Source organism: Oryctolagus cuniculus, chromosome 12 (genome assembly GCF_964237555.1).
Source record: "Oryctolagus cuniculus chromosome 12, mOryCun1.1, whole genome shotgun sequence".
NCBI classification, from domain to species: Eukaryota; Metazoa; Chordata; class Mammalia; order Lagomorpha; family Leporidae; genus Oryctolagus; species Oryctolagus cuniculus.
This window is the reverse complement of record NC_091443.1, coordinates 96,650,707-96,664,445: the sequence shown is the minus strand read 5'-3', so window position 1 is coordinate 96,664,445 and position 13,739 is coordinate 96,650,707. Positions and strand designations below refer to the sequence as shown.

At 48.0% G+C, this 13,739-nt stretch overlaps 1 long non-coding RNA gene across 1 annotated transcript in view; it reads left to right on the top strand.

Moving 5' to 3' along the window:
- Nucleotides 1-13,739, top strand: part of LOC103346435 (neuroblastoma breakpoint family member 4) — a 1,612,367-nt gene that overhangs the window by 463,431 nt on the left and 1,135,197 nt on the right. The window lies entirely within an intron of this gene.

Here is a 13,739-nt window from a genome sequence, read left to right as displayed (position 1 = left end):
CTCACCCCAAACATTTGTGGCTCACAAATATTGCCACTGGCCATGGGGGACCCTGATGGTACACAAGCTTTCTGGAGAGAAAAACACAGTCATCTACCACTTGAGTTGATAGGGCCTCTTGGGAATTGATAGCAGCGTTATGGCTTTTATCCTCTCTGTAGGTCATCCTCTGAAAGGTAACAAGGCCATCAGCACTTGAACAAGCCAGATGGCCCACTCAGCTGAGACAGGCTCCCCCTGGAACCATCCTCCCCCCGGTTCATCTGTTCCCAGGCTTGACGCTACTGCGCCTCACTGAGCTGGGGCTCAGAGCAGCCCCCAAACACAGGGAGTTGGGGGAAAAAGACACTAAGGAGGTTAATGTCTAATTTTGTTTTTTACTGTTCTTCTTGGTGATGTGTGAAGCTGGTGATGTGCTCAGGGGCGCTCTCCAAAAGCTCTCATTTTGTAAAGTATGTCACCTTGAACCTGCTCACCTTCAATGCATCTCCCTCCTTCCAGCTCACCTGCACAGGGTCTTAAGATCTTCCTGTTTTCGTGTCATCAATTTCCCTTTTCTTGTCCTTTTCATCTGGAAACCCAGGGCTTGCTGTGCTCCTCACACCCCCACCTCCTGCAGCTCTTTTAAAACAATATTAAAGGAAGCTGGGGCCAGCCCGGACACTTCTGCAGTCCCGCTCCGGACACCTCCCTGTCTGGAAGAGGCTCTGTCCTTTCATCGCTGGCATTTGTCCTGGTCTCTCTGTCATTCCTTGAGTGTGTCAAAACAGCCCCAGCTCAACTGGTTGGCAGCTCAATTATTTCCAAATTCCTTGAAGGCGTGACAGGTGCAACAGAGGAAACAGCCCTTCCTGCCTAGGTCACCTTTCAGTCTGCAGAGTTGGCTTCAGATACAGGCTCTGGGGGAGAGTATCTTTCACAGGTCACCCTGCGCCTTCCTTTCCCATCCTCTCCTGAGCCAGGGCCCTGGCCTCTAGCTTGTGGTTTCCTGCACAAAGTCAGGGTGACTGTTATTCTGTGTTCTATCCTGGAGGCCCAGAGAAATTTTCAGACTTCTCTGTGGCAGCACTAATGATGCTGACGGTGGTGATGATGATGATGTTGGTGATAAAGACAGTGGTGGTGGTGGTGGTGATGATGATATGGTGATAATGACGGTGGTGGGGGTGGTGATGATGTTGGTGATAATGACAGTGGTGGGGGTGGTGATGATGATGATGTTGGTGATAATGACGGTGGTGGGGGAGGTGATGAGGGTGATGATAATGAAGATGATGCTGGTGACGATAACGTTGGAAGTAGTAATGAAGATGATGATGGTGGTTGTGTTGGCATGGTGATGATGATGAAAATGATGTTGATGGCAATATTGGTGGTGGTGGTGATGACAGCAACAGTTAATGCTGCAAGGCACCATTCTTAGTGGTTTGCATGTATTAATTACTCAGTCTTCAGGTCATCTGTATAAGCCAAGTATTATTGCTATGACCACCCCTATTTTACAGATGAAGAGATCGAGGCACAGAGCTGTGAAGGGACTTGCTGAAGGTGACATGGCTAAAAAAGGAATCGGGTCCAGACAGCCTGGCTCTAGTGCTCACGCTCTCAGTCACTGCGCTAACTGTGGAGATATGCAGTGGTGCTGTGGAGCAGTGGGTTAAGTCGCCATTGGTGACACTGTCTTCCCCGATTGCAGTGCCAATTCAAGTCCCAGCTGCTCCCCTTCCTCTCCAGCTCTCTGCTAGGAAAGCAGAAGAGGGCCCAAGTGCTTAGACACACGTGTGGGAGACGTGGATGGAGTTCCTGGCTCCTGGCTTCATCTTGGCACAGATCTGGCTGTTGTGGCCATGTGGGAACTGAATAAGCAGGTAGATCTCTTGATCTCTCTCTTTCTCTCTCCCTCCCCCAACCCCTCCTCTCTCCCTCTGTCTGTCGTTCTGCCTTTCAAATAAACAAATCAATAAAAGGTCCAGATGCTTCATAGTCCTCAGGGCAACAGAACTAGAAGCAAATGAAATTGTGCTAATTTTAAGCAGAATGATCATTAACTATGTTAATGACCCCCACAAGCAGAGAGGGTGGGATGGAAGGTGAGTGGACAGATGAGACCCACCAGGCTACATCTTTCATCCAAAAGAGTCTTTTGAAGAAAATAATTACAAACAGGGGAAAACAGAGCAGGGAGCCTGGCACCTGGTTACCTGACCTCCACAATGGCCCCAAGGGATCTGACCCTGGAGGCCTATGGGTTCTTTAGAAGACAACTGGGGAATGTACTGGGTCCAGGTGTGGTCAACAACACCGACCACCACTGATACCCCCAGCTACTTTTCTTATCACTTCTAAGGCTCAAAGCAGTGTTTGAAGTGAGCTGTCAGCAGCCTCATTTCATAGGGGAGGACTGGAAGCTCAGGATGCTTCATGACCAACTCAGCTTCACACAGTCTAAGTTGGTGGCCAAGCCAGGATTTGAGCCAAGACGGTGTGACTCAGAGAGCCGACTCCTTTGCAATATATCGACTGCTTGCTATACATTACCCCATGGAAATTGGAGTCATCGGTTTCCTCTCATACACACATGACTCCCCGCCTTGGGCCACAGAAGACTCTAGCACAGCCGTCAAGTGTGATTTCTCTGAGCAGCACCTGTGTGGCTGCTCTCGCTCCCACACCCATTCATTCCCTGCCCGGTGGATTATTTTTTATGTCCGCAGCCACCCACTGGATGCAGATGGAGGCTGAGAGCTGGCTCAGCTGAGCTGTAATTCCCCAGTCCCCTCTGTGGCGCTCACACGGCCGGGGTCACATCTGTGAGCCGACATCCACTCCAGTGCTGTGGCTGTTCGCGCTGACAGGTCCCACACTCCTGCCAAGCAACCATCCGCATTTCATCCATGAGCTCCTGCCACTCTCTCAGGTGGACGCCATCTGCTCACAGAGATTGATCTGCACTTACTTCTTTCCAATCTGGCCTAGAACACCCTGCTATTGACCAAGGCTTGATCTAGTACCTGTCTGCCAGAGAAGCTACTCCAATAATCTCTGTGGACCAAGGCGAGGCAGCCATTCGATCCATTAGTTCTTCACTGCTGGTCCTTGCCTCTGCAGGGCGCATCTGCTAGCCAGGCCATCCTTTTCAAAAACAAAGGAGGGGGAGAGGGAGTGGGAAGGGGGGGTTGTGGGTGGGAGGGACGGTATGGGGGGAAGCCATTGTAACACATGAGTCGTACTTTGGAAATTTATATTCATTAAATAAAAGATAAAAAAAAAAAGTGAGCCCCCGAGGAGGAGCTGGGCTTTGCTCTTGTGGTAGGATGCTGACTCTCACTCTGCTTTGTGGTCAGGGTATCAGCTTCAGGGCCAGGTGATGTGGCTGAAGTCCTGGCTCTACCACACCCACCTGGAGAGCTTGCCTATCCAGTGCTACTTTCTCCCTCTTTGGGCAAGGCAAGCAGACCGCCCATCATGGAGATCAGGTCACAGCAATTGGCATGAGTGTTTTTCAAGCGGAGCCTGGAGGGGAGACCCTGTCATCTTACAGACCATCCCAGGTCCTTTCTGGTCTTTTCTCGCTTCTGCAATAGAGACGGCATGTTTGGAGCAGGTAAGACTGATGTACAGAGAATGAGAATCGGCAGCTGTCACCCCTGCAGCTCCACCCCTGGCCTTTCTGGTTACATGAGCCAATGCATCCTCTCTGTTGGCTTGGCTAGTGTGAGTTGAGATCCTATTGACTACAACCAGTCCAGTTCAACCCAGCCCCCAGTTGAGTTTCCTGCTGAGTCTCTCCTCTGTGATATCATGAAAGGGTCTCTTCTCATGAAATTGGCTTGAGAGGTTCTTGAAGGCTACACAGCAAAGTGTTGGCAGCCCAGTTACGTCTGGCTGTGCCTCAGAGGATTCTCTGCTTCTGTTTGGACAATGCTTTTCCTTTCTTTCAGTGATTCAAACTGTTCACAAAGCACTTTCCCATCCTGTGCCTGCTTCTCTAAGTGCTGTCAGCCACCCTTTAAGACAGGATTCTGTTCGTTAAGTGAACAGCCCCACTGTGTGCCAGTTACTGGTTTTGGTGCTGGGAACATGCCAGTGATAAGGCAGAGCTTGTGCTACATGAGTTCATGTTCCAGTGGGGGATGTGGAGTGGATAAGTCCCTGCTGTAAGTGTGGGCAGCGGCAAGGCTTAGGAAAGGCAGATGGAATGTCCAGGGGCTCAGGAACCATTTTCGACAGGTGACAGGTGCGTGTGGAAGTCTTTTCTGAAGGGTTGACATTCAACCAGAGAGCTGAATGAAGTCAGGGAGTAAGGTGATGGGAAGAGTATTCCAGGGAGATGCTGCAAGTCCAGAGATCCTGAGCAGGAAACACCTTGGCATAAGCTAAGGAAGCGAGGCCAATTGGATCGTGAGACATGAAGGGCGAGTCTGGGTAGCCACCAGCCCGTTCAGGGCCTTCAAGTTAATTAGAAGAAGACGCACCTCTGGCAGACTAATTACCATGGAACATCACTGTTTGGGAAACACCTGGACAGCTGTACAGGTAGTCATTAGCCATGGCTTAGCAGACACAGTTAGAAAGAAGAATCAGTTCCTAAAGGGGAACATTGGATGGAACTCTAAGTCAGTGATGCCTATGAGAAACAGAACATGGGCCATGTTTGTAATTAAAAATTTTCTAATGGCTACTTTTAAGAAACAGTAAAAGTGAGTGGATGTCTTAAATTATTTTTTTAGCCAGTATGTCCAGAACATCAACATTTCAACATACAATCAATGTAAAATATATGAGATGTTTTAAATTCTTCTTTGGGGGTATTATTTTTTCTTTTCTTTTCAGAATTATTTGTTTATTTGAAAGTTAGAGAGAAGGTGGGGGAGGGAGAGAGGGAGAGGGAGAGGGAGAGAGAGAGAGAGAGAGAATCTTCTATCCAGTGGCTCACTCTCCAGATGGCTGTAATAGCCAGGGCTGTACGAAGCTGAAGCCAGGAGCCAGGAGCTTCATCCAGGTCTCCCACGTGAAGCATTTGGGGCACCTTCTGCTGCTTTTCCCAGGTCATTAGCAGGGAGCTAGATTGGAAGTGGAGCAGCTGGGACTCGAACTGGCAGCCATATGGGATGCCAGTGTCAAAGGCAGCAGCTTTTTTTTTTTTTTAAGATTTATTTTTATTTATTTGAAAGACAGAGTTACAGAGAGAGGTAGAAACAGAGAGAGAAGTCTTTCATCTGCTGGTTCACTCCCCAGATGGCTGCAACGGCCGGAGTTGAGTCAGTCCGAAGCCAGGAGCCAGGAGCTTCTTCTGGATCTCCCACTCGGGTTCAGGGGCCCAAGGACTTGGGTCATCTTCTGCTTTTCCAGGCCACATCAGAGAGCTGGATTAGAAGAGCAGCAGCCAGAACTAGAACCGGCACCCATATGGAATGCTGGCACTTCAGGCCAGGGCTTTAACTCGCTGTGCCACAGTGCTGGCCCCAAAGGCAGCAGCTTTACCCACTGTGCCATAGTGCTGGCCCCTGGGTATTATTTCTTCACAATCTGGTGCATATTTTACACTTACAGATTTTTCAACTCAAGTACTAAGACTTTATCAGAAATACCCGAGCAGTATTTAGATTTCTTCAATGTGTGGTGAAACCATAGGTTTACATAACTAGGTTGTTCCAAACATACTTAAAAGTTTGCCAGTAACAAACTTAGTCATCAGTATTTGAATTAATGAAAATTAAGTTAAAAGTGCTTTCCTTCGGTGCATGAGACATATTTCAAGTGCTCAGCAGTCATGTGCAGCCAGTGGCTTCCGGAGTGAATAGAGGAGGTCAGAGAGACGCTGGATGGCTGAGAACAGGGCATGGCATAATCTCGTTACCTCCTTTATTAGGAAGATCTTTATGGAACCTGTGTGAAGAACAGACTTGTGAAGGGGCCAGGAGGGAAGCAAGGAGGCCAGCTGCAACTGGCCGGGTGGGAGACCATGGCCCCTTGTAGGTGGTGGGATGGCTGATAAGGAGGGTGGTCCGGTGCACAGACTTTGTTGCTGGAATGGGCACCTCACCTGAGAGGGAGATCTCAAGCTGGACTCTTGGCTGTCGGTGGGCTTCCTGAGAGGCTAACAGAGATGAGGACTCAAGATCCCTTACTTGGGTCGATGCTGTGGCACTGTGGGTTAAAGCCACGGCCTGCAGTGCCAGTACCCTGTGTGGTGCTGGTTCGAGTCCCAGCTGCTCCAGTTCTGATCCACTCCCTGCTGATGTGCATGAAAAATCAGCAGAGGATGGTTCTAAGTGCTTGGGCCCCTGTGCCCATGTGAGAAAACCAGAGGCAGCTTCTGACTTTGGCCTGGCTGTTGTGGCCATTTGGGTGGTGAACCAGCAAACAGCAGATCTCTCTTTCTTTGTCTCTGTCTGTCCCTCTCTCTATCTGTAACTAAGACTTTCAAATAAATAAACAAATTTTACAAAAAAAAAAATCCTTTACTTGCATGGACGGCTCCCCCTGGCTTGGATTTTGTGATGAATCAATTTTTAAAATGCTATTTATGGTGGGTTTTTCTCATTCTAAATAAATATTCACTTTTGTATCTGATTGTATTAATAATGCTCCCCCAACAGAGGCCACCAGATTGAATAAGCTTCAAGTCCCATAAGACCCTGGATTAGCATCTGCCCTGAGGTTCAATAAGCCATATGAAAAATGAGAAACTGAGGCTCCAGGTTAAAAATGACTTGACTAAAGCAAATCAATAAGTTCCACACGTTTTTCTGTAATGAGGCACTGTTCATCCAGTAAGTTGTCTTCAGATAATCCTCTTTCTCCTGTGGTGATCCACTCTTTTTCATGCATTCTTCACATATTTCTAAAGCCAGCCTTGAACTGTATTATCCTTCTAAATGCAGCAGGGTAACTAGGAGAGCTGCACCCTGGGTGTGCTTTCCTCTGAGACACTGCACTTGTTCTGTGGTTAGGAGGGGTGTAACCTGATGCTAAAAAAGTCAAATATCTGGGCTTGGGATGCTGGCTGTGCCACCAACTCACCACGTGACCCTGATCAGTAAAACATGGAGAATAGCACCCACGAACAGGGTAGCTGTCTGGATTAAGGGAGATACTCTATGCAATAATGAACCAAATTCCTTGCAGACAGTAGGCACTCACCTCTTGTTGTTATTGTTACCTTGTTAGCTTTTTGGTGCCTTTTCTTTCAAGGCTCCCTGGTCTGCTCATCAATCCTTCATCAAGGCCAGGGTCTTGGCCCATCTACCAGAGAATCAGCCCAGCATGACCTTTATGCCACCTTACCCAAGTGATCAAATTCCTTCTCCCAGGGGTGAGAAAACTGGACACTGTGTGTCCCCTCCCTCATCAATACGATACACCGAGAAGGTTGAATCCACCTTGTTCTTAACAAGTATGAAACCTGAACCAATCAGCCAATCCAGAGAATGGGACATTCTGCAGGTACCTGGCCACAGACTCTTAAAGAACAATGTCATGAAAACAAACAAGCAAAAAGAGGTGGGGAACTATTCTAGAATAAATGGGTCTAACAAGCTCGGAAACCTAACACTACAAGGAAACCTTGATTGTAGCTGGGTTCAAGTGAAACAAAACATTTGGGAGGCTATATTAGAGGACTGGGTTAATGTTCACGCTAATAGGTGTGATACTGACATCACAGCTATTATCAGTCAGATGTGAACAGCAACACCCTGTATAGCATAAAAGAGAAGAAGGTCCCTAGTTTTAGGGGATGCCTGGTGAAGTAGTTAACGGTGATGGAGTCATTAAGAAGCAAGAGAGGGAGAGGGAAAATGGTGAGCTGTCAACACTGTTCACCACAGAGTCGATGCCAGTGCTGCTACACTGCTAACACTGGGGGAAAGGTAGAAGAGGGCTTTGAGAAATTCATAGAAAAACTGAATTAAAAGATAATGAATATTTTGCAATGAATGCTTAGAAGCTCACATGTGTGTGTGTGTGTGTGGTACCTTTCTCTCAACTGCTCTGTAAATTTGAAAATTAAATTTAAAAAGCCGTTGTTCTTCACAGCCACTGGGCCCTTTCTGCTCAGTGAACTGTTGGTCCTGCCGTGGGCAGGTAGTGGGTAATGGATGGCTTCCATCAACAGCAATGCCAGGACTCATTTGATCACTTCACTGGTGCCATTATCAATGTTTCTCTGCACTCTGTCATCTCCCTGTGGGTCACGGCAGCTCGGGGAGAGGCACGGGTGGTGAATGCAACAAAGGTTTTTATTACATGAGATGGAGTTTCCAATCCTGGGATTCTCAGATCACCCTGTTGAGGGGTAAAGCCAGGTACCCCACTGCTATTTTCTCCATCCCTCTCCAGGCAGGTTCCTCCCTCCATGACCCTGGCCTCCTTGTGTAGCTCTTGTCCTAGGAGCCCATCACACTGTTACCTGGCCACCAGGTCTCTGAGATGCCAACTATATTAGGCTTCTACATGTTACCCCAGGCTCCTGGCATTGGGGTATATTCGGGTAATCCAGCTTTTTCCGATTTGTCTGTTCTCTGCCCACCTAATGTCTCATTGGATGGGGGAGATTCTGTTATTCCAATTGTTTTCTTAAACAAAACTGCAAGACTTTCTTCCTGGCCTCTGTAACAGAAGACTCATCAATCTTCATCACATACTCAGCCCACACCATCTGGCTTTCTCCCGTTTTACATTTAGAAAATCTACTGTAATAAATGGTTCTTTTTAAACTTTTCTAGTGTAACCTTTATTGGTTGAGTGGTGATAGCAGAAAGATCATCCGTATTATAATCCATTGTTTCTCTGTGTGTCTTCTCGTTTCACCTCCCAATTCTCTGAGAAAAGGGACTTACCCTCTGACACTCAAACTCTCTCTGATACACACAATAGTAGGAACTCAATAAATGTTCACTGAGCAAAAGACTCATCCATTGCTATAACAACAGCCCCTTGCTAACTGGACAGTGGTGCAGAAGGAACAAGCATTTCCTCTGACATATCACATGGCTGACATTTCATAGGGACCTGCCTGGCGTCTTGAGCCTTCCATATCAATGTGATGCAAAAGAAGTGTTGGGAGGGGACCTCCTTTGCTCAAGGCACAATGCAGCCTGTATTTCTTGAGCTTCTACAGGTCAAACCTGCATGCCCTCATGTAACAATTATCCCTGGGAGCCAGCGAGCCAGGAGCCCTATTGGTGCCAAGGTTGAAAGCTGAAGGCTTACAGATTGCTTGTAAGCAACTCCTCACATCTTAGGGAAAGCTGACCCAGGTACTCAAGTACAACCAGGTGAGGCAAGAAAACTAAATGCTCCAAGAAGAAAGGCGAAAACATTGTCCTGAGTCCTGCATCTGGAATGAAATGGACAAGCTCTCAGGTTAAGAAATCTGCAACAGATCACGTGCAACAAGGAGATATATAGAGCTTGTTCCCATCACAAAGCATTCTGGCCAGTGTTGAGCTCTGCACCCTTGAAGCATACAGCATACCCCTCAGCTCCTCATTCGTAGAGGAGGAACCAACAAGGGGACTTGAAATTTGTGGGAAAATAGAATTACAAGGTAAGCTTGTGTTGGTACAAAACTTTTTTGAAATTCACGCATAGCTTTTTTCATGACTCACATTTTCCTTGGACTTTTTCAAGACCCCTTATTAAGGATCGTGGTGGGAAAGTGACTGGCCCAGGTCCCACAGCAAGTGGTAGCTGAGCCAGGACCCCCTTCATCAGTTCCTCACTGCTGGGTTTGTCTGTGGAGCTGGTGTGAGGCACGACTCTCGGTACTAAATATCAGACTCCCAACTGCTGACTCAACTGGCCGAGGGTCCCTGCTTCTAAAGCTCCCCGTGTGATACTAAGGAGAACCACACGTCTTTCCATCCTGTGTTTTTGATGATTTGACATTGGCAGGTTTTGTGCAAGACCGGGCTCTGTAGACCATCAGGAGTCTGGATCACAACACTGATGGTACCCCCTTCCTCTTCCCTTCAAACAGTGGGCTTCCCTGTCACCTGGTAGACACAGTGGATGATTTAATGCATCATTTGGCTCCTGGCACTCTCTCACTCCAATCACCACCATGTTCTGCTGAGGCCAAAGTCCTTATTGTGGCCTGGAAAGCATTCCTCCTGGGGACTTGTGGTCTTCAACCTCTTGCTTGCTCTCTCCCACCACCTCCTGCTGCTCCTGGAACCTTCTGGAAAAGGCTCAATTTTCAGTGCTATTTCCTCTGCCTGGAACAACCCCACCTGCCACTGATCTGCCCTGTGGCTCAACCCCATGCCTCACCCAGTGCAGATAACCTGCCTGCCTTGTTCAAGCGTTTTCCCCCATCACCCATACCTCCCTTGACTGTCATGTATTTATTAGGTGTACTTCTTTGTCTCTCCCCAGCCTGGGAGCTTTGTTTGCTTCATTGATAGAGTCTAAGGAGCTGAAAAAGCCTGGTAAGAGTAGGTATTATAATAAATATTTGTGGGGGCTGGCACTGGGGCACAGTGGGTTAAGCTGCCTTCCACTTACAACATCTGTCTTCCCTATCCCCCTTTCAGAGTGCCAGCAGCTCAGCTTATGATCTGGCTCCCTGCTAATGTGCCTGGGAAGGCAGTGGGTGATGGCCCAAGTGCTTGAGTCCTTGCCACCCACATGGAAGACTCTGAAGGAGTCCTGGGCTCCTGGCTTCAGCCTGGCCCAGATTTGACCGTTGCAGTCATTGGGCAAGTAAACCAGCAGGTGGAATCAATTTCTCTCTGCGTGTCTCTCCAATTTTAAAATAAATAAATACTTGTGGAATTAATTTGCAAGAAAGGGTTTGTTGATCAAAATACCCTCAATCAAAAGGGAGTTTGTGAGCAACTTGGCTGGACCTATGTGGTCCTTGTCATGCTGCAGATATTCAGCGCCTGCAGAGATCCATGGTGAGGACAAAGATCATTGGTAACTGTGGGCCCCCTGCACCAGAGGATGGTTAAGGGGAGGTCTTCCAGCAGGAACCCTGGGAACAGCCAAGTGAAGGTTGCTTCTGCCCTTGGTGAGGTGGTGACGGACAAATACACACAGAGGCCATGCGGCACCCAGGGATGTGAAGGATTCTGGGAGAAAGGCATCATTATTTTGGTAAGGGTGGATGACAGGTTTTCTAGGGAGTAAACCATGGTCCAGAGGAAACATACAGAAATCATATTTTAGATGTTCAAAGAGCCCTGACAAATTCTTGCACTCGCACCCATTTTTAAAGCTTTAGTTGGCATGGTGTGGGGCAGACATCGAGGGCTGATGAAGTGGATGAGAAAATGCTGCAGATGCAGGGAGAACAGGAAGAAAGGGGCAGCTCTGGAAGGAGCGGCCTCGGCTTGGGGACCCCGGCCAGGAACCCCAGAAATGGTCCCTCATAAGAATTTTGCAAATGATCCAGAAGAAAGTATATCCAGCAGAGTCTGCAACTGAACACGTGACCTTGCACCTTCCTGGCTGGTGGGACGCCAGGGCAGTGGAGACAGATGGTGGAGGTCATCAGGGCTGAGTATGTGGTGGGGAAGCAGCCAACGAGCTTCACTGGGGAAACTCTGGACATACATACATACAAGGAAAAATGGGCTGGAGACGTCAGCATGACCCAAGGGAAGGTCAGAAGAGGCACGGGCACTCCCACTGGACCACCTCAGCCAGGTTAACAGTGGATGCCAGACCCTTCCGGAAATGGGCATTGGTCATTAAGGGATGGAGTTCATTTTCCCACTGCTTTTTGAAGTTGGGAAATGGCTGCCATTCTCTCCCTATCTCCTGTCCTGAGGGTGCGTCTTAACTTCCCCCATCCCACTTCACAACTTTGGGCTTTCAATTGTGTCTTCCCCACCACCTTGTGAGCCCCCAGCACCCCTTCTTCTCTATCTTCCCCAACCACACTCACCCCTCACTGCCCTGAGCTCCCTGCTCAGATCTCTGTGGAATGCTTTAATATTTGCAAGAGGTGTCTTTCATGTGGGCACTCACGATTAATGGGATGCATGATTGGATCAAGTCTGTGTGTTTCAAGACAGACACAGGGAGATGGAAAGATGTCAAGTCAGCCAGGGGAGGGAGGCACCATGGCCAGAAAGCTGGGCTTCTCAGTCTGGAATGAGGACCAGTGAAACAGGCAAAGGAGCACATGGAAATCCTTGAAAGTGGAGAGGTGAACAGGACCTGGCTCACCGAATCAGAACACTGGAAAGACGAAGGTGCCAATGGTGTTTAAAAAGTCCTTTCAAGCGAATGGAAGCCTCCTTGAATCTTTCTGAGTATGAAGCATGATATTCTTAAAAATCAGCTGTTTGGGTAAGATTTGCATACTGTTAAATACACCTGTGGGGAGTACAGTTCCATGAGCCTTGACAAATGTATACATCCGTGTAGCCAACATCATTATTAAGATGTAGACCATGTCCATCAACCCATGAAAGTTCCTTCATGCCCCTCTAAAGTTAATCACTCTGACCCAATTCCTTGAGGAGCCACTGACTTGCATTTAAACGAATTTTTTTTTGTGAAGCACACATACACACACACAGATGCACACAAACACACAGACAATAGATAAATATAGAGAGAGTTCCTATCTGTTGTTCGCTGTTGAAGTGCCCACATGGACAGACTGGGCCAAGCCAAAGCCAGGAACTGGGAGTGCAATCCAGGCCTCTCAAGGGAGAGACAGGAGCCCAATTACTTGAGCCACCACTGCTGCCAAAGTCTCCATTAGTAGCAAGCTGGAGTCAGGAGTTAGAGCCCAGAATCCAGCAGTCACTCCAACCTGGGATTCAGGCATCCCAACCACAGGCCAACAGCTGCTACGCAGTGGTCTGCTTTTCATCACTACGGATTAACTTGCTCCTCCAGCACTGGTACCCAATTTTCATATCTGGCATTTTTGTTTGTTTGGTTTTTGAGCTTCATTCCTGGTGCTGTACATATCAGTAGCTACATCTATTTCATTACTGTATATTACCTCATTTTGGACCATGGTACAATTTGTTTATTCATTTATCTATTATTATCTACTATTCCAGTTGTTTCAAGTTTGGGTCTATTATGAATAAAACTACTGTGGACATTTGTGTACAAGTCTTTTTCATGGATAAGACACAGTACTGATAAGTAAAATTAAAAAATCTCAGAGCTAGACAGAACAGAAAAGAGGGATCCTAATGTGCTGAGTTCAGTCTTCTGCCTCCAGCCCTCTGCTTTCTCCCCTCCACCACAGTCCTGAGAACTGGATGTTTGGTCTCTGTTTGCCCCCTGCTAGGGAACTCACTGCCTTTTTTTTTTTTTTTTTGACAGGCAGAGTTTACAGTGAGAGAAAGAGAAACAGATAGAAAGGTCTTCCTTCTGTTGGTTCACCCTGCAATGGCCGCTGTGGTCAGCATGCTGTGCTGATCCGAAGCCAGGAGCCAGGTGCTTCTCCTGGTCTCCCATGTGGGTGTAGGGCCCAAGCACTTGGGCCATCCTCCACTGCCCTCCCTGGCCACAGCAGAGAGCTGGACTGGAAGAGCAGCAACCGGGACATAATCCGGTGCCCCAACCGGGACTAGAACCCGGTGTGCAAGCACCACAGGTGGAGGATTAGCCTATTGAGCCTCGGCACCGGCCTAAGCCATGGTACCAGTTTCACTGCCTTTCAGAGCTGCTTATCAGAGAATCCTTCAATTGCTAGAAAGTTCTCCCTGACACTGAATTGCAAATGGCTGCTGGATAGGGCCCTGGTGTGGTGCTGC